This window comes from Eleutherodactylus coqui, chromosome 8 (assembly GCF_035609145.1).
Source record: "Eleutherodactylus coqui strain aEleCoq1 chromosome 8, aEleCoq1.hap1, whole genome shotgun sequence".
In the NCBI taxonomy this organism is placed as follows: domain Eukaryota; kingdom Metazoa; phylum Chordata; class Amphibia; order Anura; family Eleutherodactylidae; genus Eleutherodactylus; species Eleutherodactylus coqui.
The window spans coordinates 140,819,980-140,840,545 of record NC_089844.1 but is presented as its reverse complement, the minus strand read 5'-3'; the positions used below and the strand labels follow the sequence as shown (position 1 = coordinate 140,840,545).

Here is a 20,566-nt window from a genome sequence, read left to right as displayed (position 1 = left end):
TCAATAAAGGCTGTTGCTGCAGTTACAAGCGCCAGCCACTACACAGATGTCGGAGCAGCGGATCCCACTGCGACCCCAGTGTATATTAGTGCTGTTAGTGGGCGGTCAAACAACCATTGACAACCTATTCTGTGGATAGGTCAATAACCCTTTCCAATCCATTTTTGGATTGAGGGTTTCCTAGTGGGATTGTGATTTCTGCCGTTTTATATAACGGCGCCATCTACTGGCTAAATTCAGTAACTACATGATGGGATGTGTCGGAGCAGCCCGACAAGTGGCCGGCGGAATAATATAAGTATACACTGTCTAACAAGCATACATCTTCCGATATTGGAGCTGTACAGACTTCAGTGGTTAACATATTTGTTATCCCTGATCCTGTAAAAGTCTGATTAAAATAACCCACAATTTCTCCCACACAGTGACCGTCTTCAGACACCGTGCCGGAGTTCCACTTTTTTAGTCACCCAGTCTGCAAGAAAAATGTTATACAAAGTGATCACAAAGCTGTATGTGGCCCAAAACAATACCAACGGAAACTTCAGGCTGCCCCACAAAAACCGCACCGTCACACAGCTGCATCGATGGAAGAATAGAGTGATGGAGCTCAAAAGATGGGGGCAGGAGTCTTCTTATTTCTTAAAAACATGGAAATTTGGTATCGCCGTATTCATACTGATCCACAAAATAAAGTAAACGTCATTTTTTCTGAACTATTGACGTCATGAAAACAAGACCCCTTAAGAACAGTGCGATTTGTATTTTTAGTTCATTTTATGGCACCCTTGTAAAATACATCTCGCCCTCACATGGCAATGTCATCTGATACATGAGAGAGTTGCGTCTCAGTCGTAACATCCATACTCTTTTTTTATTTAGGTGACGCCATGTTCACATCAAAGCTGTTGACCCTCGTTCTAGTGGTCCAACCACAACCAATTTTGCGAGGTATGAAGAAATGTGGCTTTGGTGCCAGTTGGTGGAATGGGTTTGGTGGTAAAGTACAGGACGGAGAAACAATCTAGCATGCTGCAAAACACTGAATATGGGGTCTGAATACAAACTACTTCCCAACATACAACTTCCATTGAAAGGATGAGCCTGTAATATATGATCAGACAGAGCAATCCAATCCTGAGGCTCCGACTACTAGAGGGGAGGCTCAACTAGAAAGGTCCAGAAAACAAACCCGCATGCTTTAATTAAGCTGCGGGCGCCCATGAATAGCCTATGGGCGGCTTGAACTCCGAATCATCCGCGCAAGTGCCCCACGTAGATCCTGGGACATGAGCCCTAATAGAGAATTCAAGTTTCTCACACACTATGCGAATAGCTGCAGGATATTCCATAGACGGACCCGTGCTGTCTATGCTGCCCCCATTGCATAATCCAGCCCCTCTCTCGATCGGTGATGTGGATGACATCTCCTACATCATCCACAGCACTGTCCGAATCTGATGCTTGCACCGTGGCCACAAACCAGCGCATGCGCAGAAAAAAAATCACTTGAGTGCATCCACAATAGGGCCCGGCGATCCCGCACTGCAGCCCCACAGTCTTTCCGGTCTTTGTTTTGGACCGGCTACCACCTGATCACTGTAGCCAATTAGAGGCCTCAGTAGTCCGGTGTCCTTCTCCTGGCATAGATGCTGGTAGTGGATATGCCAGGAGAACAACAACTGGCCATTGCAGCGGTCAGGTGGTACTCGTTCCATAACTAAGATCGGTGGGACTGGGGGTCTGCAGCGCTGGATCGCCGAGTCTGTCAGCGGATAAGTCCTTCTATGATGTTATTTTAGCATGCACAGACATAAAGCCCCATTCACAGGAGCGCATTTTCGGTCCATATTTTTTACTGACTGAATATGGACGGCGCACAAACCCACCTAATTTGTTGTATTCAGATGTGCGGTTTTTGGGGGTATTTTTTAAATGTGGATTTATGTTGCGCAAAAAATTTTAATAAAATCGAAATACGTCCTACTATATTCCATATTCATGGACCAAAATCACCCAATAAAGTCTATAAAGAAAATTTTTGCATGCTCCGTTTTCTGTGGATTGTGACAAAATGGACATCACATGGGCCTTCTTGCTTTATTTTTTTTTCGCCCACACATGAAAAACAGCTGACACATGGATGCAGCATGGGCATAAGAATAAAACACACACGGACAACCCCTATACGGCCGGCTCCACATGGGCGAACACATATTTGCAAGCGATGGAACACTGAGTTTGCGGAATGAGCAATGCTTTTTTTGCACGCGCATCGAAGTATCGTACTATATATTTGGCCCCGCAGGACATGTTTATTTGTGTGCGGCAAACAAAAACACCCCAATTGAAATGGCTAATTAGTTCCCGAGATGTTCTTTTCCCAGTGCGATTACAGGGTTTCACGCATCTCCATGCGTATCGTGTGCCCCCCATTGACTTCTATGGGGACCTGTGGTGCGCAAATGTGCAGAAAAATAGAGCAATGTTTTATCTTTCTTTTGCGGAAGCGAAATGTAAATGAAGTCATTGAGATCAGCGGGTTCTGTTCTCTGCATATTGTGGTGTGAAGCCAGCCTAACTGAATGGCTGCCCGTCTGGCCACATGGCATCGCCCGCCCTATATATATAGCGGGGTTATCTCTGCACTGACACACTGGATACATACATCCTCCTACGCACCAATAACCTCCGCACGCCGCGGTCAGGAGAAAAACTTTATCAGCACAACCTATTTAAAAAAAAAAAAAATAGAATTTGAAGCAGCAAAATCTACAATGGAATGCAGCAGCCGAGGTGAAACCGCGAGAGGCCAACGGCGCGGTCTAGACACAGATAGACCCCACAGCGGTGCGCCTAGTGCCGGGTTATATGGCTGCACCCACCAGTAACACCACAGTGCACAACACCAAGGCTTGTATACACCGGTCAGTAAAAGATCTCCGCAAATCCTTGAGTCATCCTCTTATGGAAAGAGGATTCTTAGTCACATCCTGGCGGTGACCACTATGGGAGTTGTAGTGGCGGCCATATTGATTGTGACTCAACTTTCTCAGAAACAGAATGACTCAAGTCCATAGACTTTCATTGCCTCCATTCACCACGTGTTACGCACGGGAAAAAGGCATGCAAAATACGCGGTGACAAGACCCCTTGTGAATGAGACCTTATGTACACACATCGCTTCTGCAGGAATTCTAGTTATTGTCCTAAACTACAGTTCCCAGCAGGCATTGCCAGACTGACAGTCTAACTAATCGCACACCGATCTGAATTTTAAAGATACAGAAACTTTTATAATCAAAAGCATAATTCAACCAGACAACATCAAAAGAATTGCCTAGAAGTATAACTCAATAGTATGTGAGCGCAGAGCCCGTCCATATCAGTCCGCTGGTCCGCTTCAGTATAGAACACTGGCAGATGAGAGACGAATGGAAAGGCAGCAAAAAAAAAAGGAATTCTAGTCCTGCTTAGGGAGATTAAAGGGGCTCTCCAATTTTGTGTACATAAAGTTAATTGAAGCAAGAACGGGACGTTCTACTGTTAGAGGAAAGACCGTTCCATCACCAACACAGAAGGATGTTCTTTACTGTAAGAGCAGTGAGACTGTGGGACACAAAATCCACAAACAAGGCCATCAACTAACTTTATTGAATGTCCCTGGAGAAGCACAGATACAAGTAAAGCTTACATCACAGTGTAAGGAAAAGTTCTGCAACTTTCTAATATAGCTTGCATTTCAATTTTAAATATTCAAAATCTTTGCCTGCTGTCAGTGAATGGAAACATTGTTTACATCTCAAGGCTTATAAACCTGCCCTTGATCATGTGCTGCTCCTGGCATGTTACAATGTATCAGAGCTCTCCCTTCTAGTGGGTGGTGCAGCTGTGTGAGCAGGATACGTTTTCAAACTCTGTGTTTGCATTCACTGAAAGCAAGCAGAGATTTTGAAAATTGTCAGCAAGCGATACACATGTATATTAGCAGTTGTAGACCTTTTCATTATACAGTAGCAAGAGTAATTCTGTAGAGACCTCTGGCAGGATGCACTCAGCATTAAGTACCCGATGGCGGCCGTCAGTTGGCTTTAAACAACCTCATTTTCTCAGCAAGGAGCTGGGATCAGAAAAAATCTGATACAGTCCAAAGCCGATCTCCTCCTCCATCAGGGGCGAGAATAAATTGACTTCTTCGTTAAAATAGCAAGGGAGGGTCCTGCTGCCCAGATACCCGATGAGCGCCTCTATGACCTGTAGGAAACGGTCGGCTATACTAGACTCTGACCAATCAGATGAGTCATCACTGACATGGAGAAGAACACGTCTTAGATGGGTTAAAGACAGTTGGCCAAGTTCTGAGCGCTGATGGCCGATATTCTTTAGTATGTGTAGGCGCTTCTGTTGAATCGTTGCTGTCTAGGCCCTGGAGGCGGAGAATCTCCTCGCGGTAAAAGGTCCTTCGCCAGGGGTTTTCGGACGGGGCGGTAGAGTGGGGGTATGCCAGCAGGATAATGTCTTTGGTTTAAGCCTCCAGCCTAAGGTCATGAGCACAACAACCGGCCAAACATTGCACTCAAGGACCGTCCCGATCGATGGCCAGTTAATGGACGATGTGATGGTCTTGTGCAAGGACTCCACGATTATCCTGGTAGAAAGGTAGCCCCCCAACATATACCTGTCCCATGGACTAAGCCCCCAGACTGTATGCTCCAGAATAACCCTTTTAATTATCCAAAATAGAGGGTCATTGAGATGGTCCGCAGTGCCGGTTCAAGTATTAGAGGCAACAATACGTAAGCTTGGTCCAAACTGGTAACGGGGAGGCCATTACCCAGGGAACCCCCCCAACTGCATGGCAAACAAAGGCATTTCAGGGTGCTTTGCCTTCAGAAAGTCCTGTAGTTCGCTAACAATGTCCAGCAGCAGCTGTCTGGCCACTTGTGTCTTGTCGTCGGGCACAACTGCTTTGTGGGTGTAGTAATGCAGGAGGGTCTCCCATACGGTGAGGCACATAGGGGTCTTCTCAGCAGCAGGGGGTTGTGGAGGATCACTGCTCGAAGCTGCGACATCTGGAAGGATGGAAAGAAAAGAATCAGGCTCTCCCTCGCTCCATCTCTTGCTATAAGGCCTCATGTCCACGGGGAAAATCAGATCCGCTGCAGATTCTCCATGGAGAATCTGCAGCGGGTCCCTCCTGCCCCGCGGACATGAGCGCCGAAAATAGCAATTTAAAAGAATTTACCTATCCGGCGCGGGCGACGAAGCTCTGCTCTTCCTCACGGCCGGATCTTCATTTTCGGCCGGCGGATGAATTCCTGACGCCGGCGGCACGTCGCCGGCACGTCGTCGACGTGCCGCGCGCATGCGCCGGGCACATCCGCCGAGCCGAAGCAAGGGAGATGCGGCCGTGAGGAAGAGAAGAGCTTCGCGGTCCGCTGCGGGTGAGTAAATGCTTTAAATTCCTATTTTAGGTCTCCCGCGGATCCGGATGGCTTCCATAGGCTTCAATAGAAGCCCGCGGGAGACCCGCATGAAAATGGAGCATGGTCCAGATTTTTTCATGCTCCATTTTTTTTAAAATCACTTTTATTGACGATCCGCGGGTATTTATGTACCCGCGGGTGCTCAATGCATCCCTATGGGGTGCGGATCCGCATGCAGGAAATCCGCTGCGGATCCTAAATCCTATTTTCCCCGTGGACATGAGCCCTAAAAGGAACCGGTCAACTCCGAACAGCACTGAAAACTAAGTTATAGTGTGTGGGGAGGCAACAGGAGTCAGGGGGGATGTATTACCTTTACTCACCTACTCCTGCGCTGCTCCACTCACCTGCTCCTAGTAAAGTCCGCACGCAGTCAAAAAAATATGACTAATTTCAGACCGCTGTGCGAACACAGTCCCATAGGCTTCCAGGGGAGAGCGTGTGCACAGCAGTTTGAAAAGAGCTTGGACACCACAGGAGGGTCAAAAAGAAAAATACATTTTTTTGACTCTCCCAAGGTTTCCACGATCCGTCCAAAAATCTGACTCTTTTCAAACTGCTGTGCATCCCCCAGATTCTCAGGGGCGTAGCATTTAGGAATATGTAGCGTTCACGCTCCCTAAGGGACATTTATAGAAGATTAGACGACAGTTTCTCACACAAAAAAGCAGCAATTTTTTGCACGTGGGGATCTGAGCAAAAACGTGCAACTTTTTCACTTTCTATGTCACCGACTACCAACTATTTTTAAAGATCGTGGCTTGTCAGAAAGGGGGCGTGGCTAGCAGAGACAGCCATTTATGTATAATATACGCTGGTGTAAACTATACCAGAAATGAACACCACATCGGATCCTGCATACATTTCTGATTAGGTGCATGGAGGAGCTGAGATGTGCCTAATATATGAAGAGTTGTGCGCCTACTCATGTATTAGGTGCGTCATGCCCCGCTGGAAATATTAAGACCAGCACTTGAAATACGGGTCTTAATACAATTTCCCTGGTGTTGTAGTCTGAAGTAGAAATAAACCAGGAGATTTCTGTTAGCAGCTTTGGGTATGACCGGAGTAGAGATGTGATAAAGCATATTATATATGATATTATATCCACTGGTGAGGACACTTTCGGTTCCTCTGCTGACCTGTGACAGGCGGGTCGGGCTCAGGTGCTGCTAATGCACCGCTCAAGTCCGGGCAGGTTGCTTTTCACAGACGTTTGGGGGAGGCCTTCATCGGAACGGCTTCCTTCCAGCTTTCTTTTATGGTTTTCTCTTCCACTTTCTCCTCAGGGGGCGATGCTGCTCGGTGAATCAGCTGCAGACAATAGGAGTAGAATTAGCCATAATCATGTGCAGAGTCAGCTTTACAGCAATGACTCATTTAAAGGGACCATGACCCAAATGCATATGTATTTTTCATTTACACAGTGCCAAATTTGAAATCTCCTTTAATGTGGTCTTTCCCATTAATGACATTCTTCCCTTTTTTTACACGAAAGGCAATATATGTTTGATCACTGGGGGTCCAACTGCTGGAACTCCCAGCGATCCTGAGACTAGCTCATCCGAATGCCCCATATGAATAGAGCAGCAGTGCGTATGTTGAACCGCTCCCCCCGTTCCCTGCTACTATGGGAAGAAGGGAGATGGCTGTCCTTGGCAATCTCCTTCTGTCCCATAGAAGTGAATGAGACAGTAGTCATGCCTGTCCATCGCCACTCCATTCATGTGAGGCATTTGGGTGCACCAGGCTCAGAGTCGCTGAGGGTCCCAGCAGTCAGACATGTATCCCCTATTCTGTAGACAGGGAATAGAGCTCTGAAGTGCTAAAACCCCTTTGAGTATAATTTACCACTTACATATAATTCCTGCGTTATATCATGTCTTATACTCCAGTCACACATAAAGCGGCAAAAAGGGGGGCAGCTTTTTGCCACAAACGGCTAATCGCACCGCGGGAACTTCTTTTTGCCACACTTGGCCAATCGCAAGGTGGACACCTTTTTTTCATTTCCCCACACGGCTAATCGCACTGCAGGCACCTTTGTTTCTCATTTGCCACACACGGCCAATTGCACCATGGGCATCTTTTTTTTGTTCACCAAACACAGTCAATCGCACCTTGGACACCTTACGGCCAATCGCGCCATGGTCACCTCTCTTTTTCGTTTGCCACACACGGCCAATTGCACCATGAGCACCTTTTTTATAGTTCGCTACACACGGCCAATCGCACTGCGGGCACCTTTTTTATAGTTCGCTACACACGGCCAATCGCACTGCGGGCACCTTTTTTTTGTTCACCACATGCAGCCAATTGCACCGCATTGAGATGCGGCAGATGTCAGTCCGGAGGCAATGGGTCCCAGAGAAAAACACATAGTGTCCCAGTAAAAATAACACCCCCAGTAGTAATAGTACCCCCTAGTGGCCCTAGTAGTAATAATGCCCCCATAGTAGCCCTAGTAGTAATAATACTCCATAGTGACCTAAGTAGTAATAATGGCCCCCATAGTGATCCCAGTAGTAATAATAACCCCATTGTGGCCCCAGTAGTAATAATGCCCCCATAGTGGCCCCAGTAGTAATAATGGCCCCCATAGTGATCCCAGTAGTAATAATACGCCCATAGTGGCCCCAGTAGTAATAATGCCCCTATAGTGGCCCCAGTAGTAATACTGCCCTCATTGTGGCCCCAGTAGTAATAATACCCCCATAGTGGCCCCAGTAGTAATAATGCCCCTATAGTGGCCTCAGTAGTAATACCCTCCTAGTGGCCCTAGTAATAATAATACCCCTATAGTGGCCCCAGTAGTAATAATGGCCACCATAGTGGACCCTGTAGTTTTAATGTCCCCATAGTGGCCCTAGTAGTAATAAGGACCCTATAGTGACCCCAGTAGTAATAATACCCCCATAGTGGCCCCAGTAGTAATAATGCCCCCATAATAGCCCTAGTAGTAATAATACCCCCATAGTGACCCCAGTAGTAATAGTGGCCCCATAGTGACCCCAGTAGTAATAATACCCCCATAGTGGCCCCATGGTGACCCCAGTAGTAATAATACCCCCATAGTGACCCCAGTAGTAATAGTGGCCCCATAGTGACCCCAGTAGTAATAGTGGCCCCCTTAGTGACCCCAGTAGTAATAATGCCCCCATATCACCCCTCTTTGACGTTCTCTCTGGATGTGGCTGGTGTTTTTTAGCATGAAGTAGCTGACAATCAGGAATACTGGAGATCTGGAACCCCTTCCCAGCAAACTGTGAGTACGAGGTTAGAGCCGGGGGTCTGGTTGCTGATGGTAGTGGGGGTCTGCTAATTATAATTATAGATCCCCACCATACGGCCCCCAAAGAAAGGAATTGGCCCGTACTGCCCCTTATTATGTCCTTTACGGGGTCGGCAGGACAACTAGCCGCGTTACGCCATATTACGGACGCGTTCTCCCTACAAGCGTTACTCTGAGGGCCTTACTATTATATGGTAACTTCTATTTAGCACAGCTGAGGATTTGTTACAGATGCAGTCAGAGCCGACGATCAGCTGTGAATTCTACTGGATTCCAGCAAAGTAAAGCGGCAGAAAAAAATGGGAGAAAAATAAAAATCCGTAATAAAAAAAAAAGTTATAAAAAATCTCTTTTGCGCACTTTTCCTCTTTTGTTAAATAAATAAAAACCCGCATTCGGTATTGTCGCATCCGTAATGATCTGTACAATAAATGGAACCGACTTCTGATCCCGCACGGCAAACGGGGTAAAAAAATGAACGCACAAAAAAAATAACAGAGCCAAAATTCTTTTTGGGTCATTTTGCCTCCCCAAGAAAACACAATAAAAGTGATAAAAAAAACACATGTAGCCCAAAGTGGTCCCATTGAAAACTGCACCTCGTCACCGAGCCCCACTGATCAAAAATAAAGTTATGGGATTTTGAATGCAGCGCTCTAAAACGAAGACCTTCCAAATAGGAATCAATGTTATGGCTTTTAAAGAGCGGAGATGAAAATCCCCCCCAAAATCGTCGCCTCCTTAAGCCTAAACTAGGTTGTGTCACTAAGGGGTTAATGCCTTTAACTTGATGCACAACAACACTGGCAGCCCTGGAGACGGCACATGGCAGATCACCGTAGCAACAGAATGTCCAGAGATCTCACCCGGCGGCCATCTTGTGTCGGCTGAGCTGGACAGCTTGCAGATGACAAGTGCAGGTATGTAGCTCCTCCCTCAGCGCTGAGGCCTCGCCCACACATGGCGTAGCTGGTAAAATGGGCACATCTGGGCACGGTGGGGTAGATTTACTGAAGGCCTTCAGTGTTTTGGCGTACAACAGCTGGACATGATGTTGCGCAGCATCTTGTGCGCCGTGCGGGGGACTTTTTACACTTTCTTACACCGGCCACACTACTTTTAAGAGAGTGGGCGTGGCTTCACATGAGGGGGCGGGGCTGCTCACGGCCATCGCATTTGTTTTTACACCAGAAACTGGTGTAAATTTATCTTTGGCGCACAAACAGACGGAAAATACCCCAACTGTATTAGGAGGAGCGAGCGCTCTGTACATTTAGGACGCTTCCCGCCACCACGATGTTTCCTTAGACCGGCGTACGACGTCGCTGAGTAAATCTGCTCCCTGAAAAGCACTAAATACAGTTTGTGGTTTGTATGGAGCCGATCCCACGCCATACAATGCGTCAGACGGAGACAGCGTGAACACTGAGCGTGGCTGTTAACCCTTTAAATGCCGTTATCACTCCTGACCATGGCATTTAACCCCTTAATGACGCGGCCCCTTTTTCTTTTTCCATTTTCGTTTTTTCCTCCCCCCTTTATCATAACTCCTTTATTTATCCATCGATGTCGCTGTTTGAGGGCTTGTTGTTTTTTGCGGGACGAGTTGTATTTTTCAATGGTGCTATTTAAAGTACCATATAATGTACTGAAAAACTTTTAAAAAATTCTAAGTGGAGTAAAATAAAAAAAAAAATGACATTTCGGCATCTTTTAGTGCGTCTTGTTTCTACGGCGCACAAACGGCAACAAAAGCGACATGATAGCTTCATTCTATGGGTCGGTACGATTACTGCGATACCAAACTTGGATAGCTTTTTTTTTTACTATACTACTCTTTTTTTTTTTTTCAAAGACATTTAATTTTTTTCAATTATTTTCTGCGATCATTTTGCGCGCGCGATAACTTTTTTATCTTTCCGTCGACGTAGTTGAACAAGGGCTCATTTTTTGCGGGATGTTCTGTAGTTTCTGATAGTACCAATTTGGAATGCATACGACTTTTTGATCGCTTTTTATTGCGTTTTTTTCTGGGAGACAGGGTAACTAAAAAAGTGCATTTCTGGCGTTCATTATTTTATTTTTCGGACGACGTTCACCGTGCGGGAAAAATAATGCACTACTTTGATAGTTCGGACTTTTACGGACGCGGCGATACCAAATACATATTTTTATTGTATGATTTAGATTTTTTAATAATAGATATGGCAAAAGGGGGGTGATTTAAACTTTGACAATTTTTTTTTTTACAATTAAAAAAACTTAAAAAAAAAATTACTTTGAAGTTCCCCTGGGGGACTTTAACATGCGATGCTTTGATCGCTCCTGCAGTATAACGTAACATATATACATATAACATCGTTCGGGGGATTTAAATGCCGCTGTCAGAATTGACAGCGGCATTTAAATGGTTAATAGCCGCGATCGGCCGCACGGCTATTGCCCGTGGGTGTCAGCTGTTATTAACAGCTGACGCCCGCACTGTATGAAGAGAGGTCGCCACACGGCTCCATGACGTACCAGTACATCATGGACGGGAAGGGGTTAAATGCCCCAATCACTATTCCGGGGTCCCAAACGCCCCTCCATTTCCCACCTGCAATGAGATCATGAGGTGCCATCCGGTTGCATGGCTGCGAAGGCATGCCTGTAGTGTGGCTGAAAAGACTGCCTGTCAAAACATAGTATAATGCAATACTATGATATCTTATTATACTCTATGAGCGAGCTAAAGACCGCAAGTTCAAAACCCCTATGGTGACTAAAAAAATGTAAACAGGAGTTTAAAAAAGTTGTATTAATTTGCAAAACTAAAAGGTATTAAAAGTTAAAATAAAACCCTTTGTAATTTTTTTTATACAAAATTAAAAAAAATTATGTGTGTGTGTGTGTGTGTGTGAGTGATGTGGTTGCGTCCGTAAAAGTCCAATCAAAGAAATGTATTATTCATCTTACATGATGGAACGTCGTCAGAAAAAAAAAATAAACATCAGAATGGCATATTTTTGGTCAAATTGTCTCCAAGAGAAAAATGAAAATAAACTAAATCATAAAGTCACATGTGCTCCGTAATGGAGCCAATAGGAAGTACAGGACACCCCTCACAAAGACAAACCAAACCATATAAGCCTGGTATTGTCGTCATCGTACTGACCCATAGAATAAAGTTATTTTGTTTTTGTCAAAGTGTGCATGCCGTAAAAATAAGTCCCCCCACCCCCAAAGATAGTGGAATATTTTTTATATTTCACCCCAATTAGAAATTTTTAGTATTTACCTGTCCGTTGTCTTCGGATACGACAAATCTCAGCTTCTTCTCGTCCCGCAGGCGCAGTAGAGCTTGTCGGCTGGTTGGGTCCTCGAGAACGCGCGGTCCGCTCACCCAACGGCTCCCGCTGACAGTACGGACCTGAAAATAAACAGAACAGCAGCTTCCACCTGCCAACCGTCCCCCTGCTGAAGGGTAAGTTTGGAATGAGGGGATTATGTATGTGACTGTTTATGTACCAAGAGGGGGGGGTCTATCACAGTAATTTGTCGTGGTAGAGGGTGCACTATTACAGTGACACGCGTAGCCATGTTTGTTGACACGCCGCCGCATACAGAGACTATGGGGCCGCATGCCGAGAACCGAAAAGAATGTTTCATCCTCGGCTCCTGCACGGCCAGGTGTCACTCACTGCTCCGCTGCCCCTTTTGTGTCCTCTGCAGAGCATAGGGGACACGGAGGAGCGCTGAACCTCGTCCAACGCGGGGGCACTATCAAGTGCTGTAGAGAGGCGCTGGTACTCACTCCCTACAACGGAGGACCGCAGTGGGACTGGAGATTGCAGCACAAGGCTGCCCCCACCCCTGCTGTGTGCCCGCTGTCAGCCGCCATCCATAGAGTCCAGAGCTGTAGGGATGGGACAGACTACGAAGCTGCAGGCAATCGGAAGCTAGGGGTGTGACAGGGGCATTCCCTCCTGCTAAGTGCTGTCACACCCCTAGCTTCCGGTGTCGACAAGGTACAACAGTACCCACAGCGGCACCTTGTCACACATCTTCTGGTCCTATCCACTAATCATGCCTTATTGGCAGGAAGTATAAGCACGTATCAAAAAAGATACAAATCTAACCGTACCTGTTGTCCCAAAACTCGCTCTACTGATTATTGGTTTCAATAGAATTCACCCAGCATACAAAAAATTGATAGGCCATGTCCTATTAGGTGCCAAATTGCTTTTTTCCAAAAATTGGAAATCTGAGGCCCAACTGTTTGTCAAGGATCTAATTAGTAGAGATAAGCGAGCACGCTCGTTTAAGGCTGATGCTCGAGAGAGCATCGGTCTTTTTGATTAACTGCTTACTTGTTCGAGCACCTTGTGGGGAAGCGGTGGGGGAAGCAGGGGGGAGAGTGAGAGAGATCTCTCTCTCTCTCCCCCCGGCTCCCCGTCACCCCCCACCCCCGCATGGTGCTCAGACGAGTAAGCAAATCTGCTTAAAGCGGGTTTCACCTCAGGCTTCGTCATTCCCCATGTTCCGGGTTCGGCACTTATGCTTAGCTACAACTTAAAATCCGCGCGCGACAACAAGGAGTTGGTGATGGATAAGCTGCTAAAGGAAGTAGAGCTGGGTCGCATGGCGGGTCCTTTTCTGGAGCCACCGTTCGAGAATTTGCGGGTTTCTCCTTTGGGTTTGGTTCCAAAGAGGGAAACAGGCAAGTTTCGGCTTATCCATCATCTGTATTTTCCAACGGGCGACTCAGTCAACGACGGGATTTCAAAAAACCAAACGGCGGTGTCGTATACGTCTTTCGATAGGGCGATATACTTAGTCCATCAGGCGGGTCCCGGAGCCCTTCTAGCAAAGGCGGATATTGAATCGGCCTTTTGTCTACTCCCGGTGCTCCCTGACTGGTTCCATTTACTGGGTTGCCTCACTCCTTTAGAATCGGCGCAGCGACGTCGGCTTTTGCTTGCGGCTTAAAAGGGGAAGAGGTTAAGAGGGTGGGCCGATGGAGGTTGGAGGAGTACAGGTCGTACGTCCGACCTGATCTGAGAGTGTTATGATAACCCCGTAACAAATGGGGATTGTGTGCCGTGTTGGTGCTTTCTTTTGTTTTCCTTTTACAGAATCGGGCTGGACAGTTTGGGTAGTCGGCCATTCGTATGTCTATTGGGCCGAAAAACGAGCGGGGTCCAGGCCCATTGGTGCGAACCTAGGAATACAGGATGCCCAAGTGAGATGGCATGGCATCAGGGGTTTGCAATGGGCCAGGCTGCTCCACGAAGTCTTATGCATCAGCAGGTGGTCTCCCGAAAAGGTGGTGCTAGTTATTCATGCCGGAGGAAATGATTTAGGAAGGGTGAAGGTAGCGGAGTTAACAACATTAATGAAGGAGGATATGGTTCGTTTTAAAAATTTTTTTAGAAAAGTTATATTAGTGTGGTCTGATATTGTTGCAAGGAGATTTTGGAAGGAAGCAAGGGATGCAGAAGCCATCGAGAGGGTGAGAAGAAGCATTAATTGTAAGATGTCTAAATTCGTAAGATCGCTAGGTGGAGTAGCTATCAGGCATTGGGAGCTAGAAAGGAGGGAGCCAGGGATGATGAGGTGTGACGGGGTGCACCTCAGCGATATAGGAATGGATACATTCCTTTCAGGGCTACAGGACGGAGTCGAGGCGGCTCTGTCGCTGGCATGTGGGGGGCGGAGTGCAGCGTAGGTTTACGCTGCATCCTTCTTAGCGGTAGAAATTGGACTTTCCATGCCAGCTGGGGAAGGAAGGCGTTTACAGGCCATTATGGGCTTTCAAACGCTTGTTTACAGTTATTGGACTATCAGTGAGTTTAACTAGACGTCTGCAGGCATGGGAAGAAATAGGAGTGAAAGTTAAATGTTCGGTTATATATAAAAAATTTTAAATAAAGCTGTGGCCTTCCCACAAAATTTATGCCAGCAACTTTTATGGTCTTCTCATTATTATTGGGGAGCGAGTTAAAGGGATGGGGAAGTCCCCCCAGTCCCGTACTGTCTATGCTGCCCCCATTGCATTGCATAATCCAGCCCCTCTCGATCGGTGATGTGGATGACATCTCCTACATCATCTACAGCACTGTCCGAATCTGATGCATGCGCCGTGGCCACAAACCAGCGCATGCGCAGAAAAATCACTTGAGTGCATCCACAATAGGGCCCGGCGATCTAGCACTGCACCCCCACAGTCCTTCCGGTCTTTGTTTTGGACCGACTACCACCTGATCACTGTAGCCAATTAGAGGCCTCAGTAGTCTGGTGTCCTTCTCCTGGCATAGATGCTGCTAGTGGATATGCCAGGAGAACAACAACTGGCCCTTGCAGCGGTCAGGTGGTAGTCGTTCCACAACTAAGATCGGTGGGACTGGGGGTCTGCAGCGCTGGATCGCCGGGTCTGTCAGCGGATAAGTCCCTCTATGATGTTATTTTAGCATGCGCAGACATAAAGCCCCATTCACAGGAGCGCATTTTCGGTCCATATTTTTTACTGACTGAATATGGACGGCGCACAAACCCACCTAATTTGTTGTATTCAGATGTGCGGTTTTTGGGGGGTATTTTTTAAATGTGGACTTATGTTGCGCAAAAAAAAAAAAATAAAATCGAAATACGTCCTACTATATTCCATATTCATGGACCAAAATCACCCAATAAAGTCTAAAAAAAAAAAAACATTTCGGTATCTTTTAGTGCGTCTTGTTTCTACGGCGCACAAACGGCAACAAAAGCGACATGATAACTTCATTCCATGGGTCGGTACGATTACTGCGATACCAAACTTGTATAGCTTTTTTTTTTACTATACTACTCTTTTTTTTTTTCAAAGACATTTAATTTTTTTCAATTATTTTCTGCGGTCATTTTGTGCGCGCGATAACTTTTTTATCTTTCCGTCGACGTAGTTGAGCAAGGGCTCATTTTTTGCGGGATGTTCTGTAGTTTCTGATACTATCAATTTGGAATACATACGACTTTTTGATCGCTTTTTATTGCGTTTTTTCTGGGAGTCAGGGTAACTAAAAAAGTACATTTCTGGCGTTCTTTATTTTATTTTTCGGGCGACGTTCACAGTGCGGGAAAAATAATACACTGCTTTGATAGTTCGGACTTTTACGGACGCGGCGATACCAAATACATATTTTTATTGTATGATTTAGATTTTTTAATAATAGATATGGCAAAAGGGGGGTGATTTAAAGTTTGACAATTTTTTTCTTTTTACAATTAAAAAAACTTCATTGATTTAAAAAAAAATTACTTTGAAGTTCCCCTGGGGGACTTTAACATGCGATGCTTTGATCGCTCCTGCAGTATGACGTAATGCGGGACCCTCGAACATCGTTCGGGGGATTTAAATGCCGCTGTCAGAATTGACAGCGGCATTTAAATGGTTAATAGCGGCGATCAGCCGCACGGCTATTGCCCGCGGTGTCAGCTGTTATAAACAGCTGACGCCCGCACTGTATGAAGAGAGGTCGGTACATCATGGAGCAGGAAGGGGTTAAATGCCCCAATCACTATTCCGGGGTCCCAAACGCCCCTCCACTTCCCCCCTGCAATGAGATCATGAGGCGCCATCCGGTTGCATGGCTGCGAAGGCATGCCTGTAGTGTGGCTGGAAAGACTGCCTGTCAAAACATAGTATAATGCAATACTATGATATCTTATTATACTCTATGAGCGAGCTAAAGACCGCAAGTTCAAAACCCCTATGGTGACTAAAAAAATGTAAACAGGAGTTTAAAAAAGTTGTATTAATTTGCAAAACTAAAAGGTATTAAAAGTTAAAATAAAACCCTTTGTAATTTTTTTATACAAAATAAAAAAAAATTATATATGTCTCTGTGTGTGTGTGTGTGTGTGTGTGAGATATGATTGCGTCCGTAAAAGTCCAATTAAAGAAATGTATTATTCATCTCACATGATGGAACGTCGTCAGAAAAAAAAAATAAACATCAGAATTGCATATTTTTGGTCAAATTGTCTCCAAGAGAAAAATGAAAATAAAGTAAATCATAAAGTCACATGTGCTCCGTAATGGAGCCAATAGGAAGTACAGGACACCCCTCAAAAAGACAAACCAAACCATATAAGCCTGGTATTGTCGTCATCGTACTGACCCATAGAATAAAGTTATTTTGTTTTTGTCAAAGTGTGCATGCCGTAAAAATAAGTCCCCCCACCGCCAAAGATAGTGGAATATTTTTTTATATTTCACCCCAATTAGAAATTTTTAGTATTTACCTGTCCGTTGTCTTTGGATACGACAAATCTCAGCTTCTTCTCGTCCCGCAGGCGCAGTAGAGCTTGTCGGCTGGTTGGGTCCTCGAGAACACGCGGTCCGCTCACCCCACGGCTCCCGCTGACAGTACGGACCTGAAAATAAACAGAACAGCAGCTTCCACCTGCCAACCGTCCCCCTGCTGAAGGGTAAGTTTGGAATGAGGGGCTTATGTATGTGACTGTTTATGTGCCAAGGGGGGGGGGGTATCACAGTAATTTGTCGTGGTAGAGGGTGCACTATTACAGTGACACGCGTAGCTATGTTTGTTGACACGCTGCCGCATACAGAGAAGTATGGGGCCGCATGCCGAGAACCGAAAAGAATGTTTCATCCTCGGCTCCGCTGCCCCTTTTGTGTCCTCTGCAGAGCATAGGGGACATGGAGGAGCGCTGAACATCGCGCAACGCGGGGGCACTGTCAAGTGCTGTAGAGACGTGCCGGTGCTCACTCCCTACAACGGAGGACCGCAGTGGGACCGGAGATTGCAGCACAAGGCTGCCCCCACCACTGCTGTGTGCCCGCTGTCAGCCGCCATCCATAGAGTCTGGAGCTGTAGGGATGGGACAGACTACGAAGCTGCAGGCAATCGGAAGCTAGGGGTGTGACAGGGGCATTCCCTCCTGCTAAGTGCTGTCACACCCCTAGCTTCCGGTGTCGACAAGGTACAACAGTACCCACAGCGGCACCTTGTCACACATCTTCTGGTCCTATCCACTAATCATGCCTTATTGGCAGGAAGTATAAGCACGTATCAAAAAAGTTACAAATCTAACCGTACCTGTTGTCCCAAAACTCGCTCTACTGATTATCGGTTTCAATAGAATTCACCCAGCATACAAAAAATTGATAGGCCATGTCCTATTAGGTGCCAAATTGCTTTTTTCCAAAAATTGGAAATCTGAGGCCCAACTGTTTGTCAAAGATCTAATTAGTAGAGATAAGCGAGCACGCTCGTTTAAGGCTGATGCTCGAGAGAGCATCGGTCTTTTTGAGTAACTGCTTACTTGTCCGAGCACCTTGTGGGGAAGCGGTGGGGGGAGCAGGGGGGAGAGTGAGAGAGATCTCTCTTTCTCCCCCCGGCTCCCCGTCACCCCCCACCCCCGCATGGTGCTCAGACGAGTAAGCAGTTACTCGAAAAGACCGATGCTCTCTTGAGCATCAGCCTTAAACAAGCGTGCTGGCTCCTCTCTACTAATTAGCTTGATTTTAGAACATAGTTTATACGAGAAAATACTAGCCCTTTGAAATAATGCAATTTCAAAATATCAGAAAATGTAGAACCCATGGATAGTACAATTCTCTCCTTTAAGTGTCTTCTCTCATTCTATTACTTCGTTTTTTCCCAGTTTACAAACAGATGGGAGTGATCCTTGTATTGTCCCTCAATGTATTTATACATAGTTATTTGGTCGCCTCTTAAAGGGGTTGTCTCGCGAAAGCAAGTGGGGTTAAGCACTTCTGTATGGCCATATTAATGCACTTTGTAATATACATCGTGCATTAAATATGAGCCATACAGAAGTTATTCACTTACCTGCTCCGTTGCTGGCGTCCCCGTTGCCATGGCTCCGTCTAACTTCGGCGTCTTCTTGCTTTTTTAGACGCGCTTGCGCAGATCTATCTTCTCCATTCGGCTCGGCATCACCGGCATTTTGGCTCCGCCCCCTTGTACGCGTCATCGCGAAGCTCCGCCCTCGGCACATGTGCCGATTCCACCCTGAGGGTCGGCCTCTAGACGGGTCTACTCAAAAAGCACAAAAAGTGCAAGAAAACGTGCCTGAAAGCACAGAAAGAAAAAGCAAGCAAAAAAAACAACGGGTGTCACTTGGCTCGGCTGTCACGTGGCTCGGGATGTCACTTGGCTCGGCTGTCATGTGGCTCGGGTTGTCACTTGGCTCGTCTGTCATGTGGCTCAGGATGTCACAAAATTTAGTTTCCTTAAAAAGAAAGCTTGCTGAAGCTCTGAGGGTCAGCCTATGGATGGCCCCCTCAAAAAGGACAGAAAAAAACACAAAAAGAGCAAAAATATAAAAAATGTGCTATAAAAGCATAAAGCAAAAAAAAGTAAACCAAAAAAGAAACAAGCAGAAACCCTGAGGGTCGATTCCGTTGAAGGGCCTCCTTAAAAACAAAGCCTGAAAGCTTGATGGAGTCCTGAGGGTCGGCCTCTAGACGGGTCTACTCAAAAAGCAAAAACAAAAGTGCAAGAAAACGTGTCTTAAAGCACAGAAAGAAAAAGCAAGCAAAAAAAAACAACGGGTGTCACTTGGCTCGGCTGTCATGTGGCTCGGGTTGTCACTTGGCTCCATTATGTCACGTGGCTCGCGATGTCACTTGGCTCAGCTGTCATGTGGCTCGGGTTGTCACTTGGCTCGTCTGTCATGTGGCTCAGGATGTCACAAAATTTAGTTTCCTTAAAAAGAAAGCTTGCTGAAGCTCTGAGGGTCAGCCTATGGATGGGCCCCTCAAAAAGGACAGAAAAAAACACAAAAAGAGCAAAAATGTTAAAAATGTGCTATAAAAGCATAAAGCAAAAAAAGGTAAACCCCAAAAAAACAAGCAGAAACCCTGAGGGTCGATTCCGTTGAAGGGCCTCCTTAAAAACAAAGCCTGAAAGCTTGATGGAGCCCTGAGGGTCGGCCTCTAGACGGGTCTACTCAAAAAGCACAAAAAGTGCAAGAAAACGTGCCTGAAAGCACAGAAAGAAAAAGCAAGCAAAAAAAAACAACGGGTGTCACTTGGCTCGGCTGTCATGTGGCTCGGGTTGTCACTTGGCTCCGTTATGTCACGTGGCTCGGGATGTCACTTGGCTCGGCTGTCATGTGGCTCGGGTTGTCACTTGGCTCGTCTGTCATGTGGCTCAGCATGTCACAAAATTTAGTTTCCTTAAAAAGAAAGCTTGCTGAAGCTCTGAGGGTCAGCCTATGGATGGCCCCCTCAAAAAGGACAGAAAAAAACACAAAAAGAGCAAAAATGTGCTATAAAAGCATAAAGCACAAAAAAGTAAACCAAAAAAAAACAAGCAGAAACCCTGAGGGTCGATTCTGTTGAAGGGCCTCCTTAAAAACAAAGCCTGAAAGCTTGATGGAGCCCTGAGGGTCAGCCTCTAGACGGGTCTACTCAAAAAGCACAAAAAGTGCAAGAAAACGTGCCTGGAAGCACAGAAAGAAAAAGCAAGCAAAAAAAAAACAACGGGTGTCACTTGGCTCGGCTGTCATGTGGCTCGGGTTGTCACTTGGCTCCGTTATGTCACTTGGCTCGGCTGTCATGTGGCTCGGGTTGTCACTTGGCTCGTCTGTCATGTGGCTCAGGATGTCACAAAATTTAGTTTCCTTAAAAAGAAAGCTTGCTGAAGCTCTGAGGGTCAGCCTATGGATGGGCCCCTCAAAAAGGACAGAAAAAAACACAAAAAGAGCAAAAATATAAAAAATGTGCTATAAAAGCATAAAGCAAAAAAAAGTAAACCAAAAAAAAAAACAAGCAGAA

The 20,566-nt window shown here is 46.1% G+C and overlaps 1 pseudogene; it reads right to left on the bottom strand.

The window, feature by feature from the left end:
- Positions 1 to 3,642: 3,642 nt before the first annotated feature.
- The window catches only part of LOC136577940 (mitochondrial dynamics protein MID49-like), a 38,515-nt pseudogene continuing 21,591 nt past the window's right edge, over positions 3,643 to 20,566 (bottom strand).